We start from the raw sequence: 444 nt of genomic DNA on the forward strand, positions 1-444 counted from the left end.
CAGTACCAGGGACCTGTTAACAAATGTTGACAGATGGTAATCTTCCTGGGACCAACAGGTATTTACAACTCTTCAGGAACTAACAGCTATTTACAACCTGCTTGCTGCTTATTTAGCTGTAACATTCCACCAGAGTTAGTCAATACTGTTTTAACTTTTCCACCAGAGTTCTTTAACTCTTTCTTTGGCTCCCGGCAGGGTTCACTTTCCTCCATATCTTCGCCAATATCCATTGTTTCTTGTGTGTTGTTGATGTCAGCCATTCTGACAGGTGTGAAGTATTATCTCACTGTAGTTTTGATTTGTATTTTTCTGATGATCAATGATGTTGAGGATCTTTTCATGAGTCTGTTGGCCATTTGTATGTCTTCTGTGGGAAAATGTCTGTTCGTGCTTTCTGTCCAATTATAAACTGGATTATTTATTTTGGGGGTATAGAGTTTT

Source organism: Suricata suricatta, chromosome 10 (genome assembly GCF_006229205.1).
Source record: "Suricata suricatta isolate VVHF042 chromosome 10, meerkat_22Aug2017_6uvM2_HiC, whole genome shotgun sequence".
Taxonomy (NCBI): Eukaryota; Metazoa; Chordata; class Mammalia; order Carnivora; family Herpestidae; genus Suricata; species Suricata suricatta.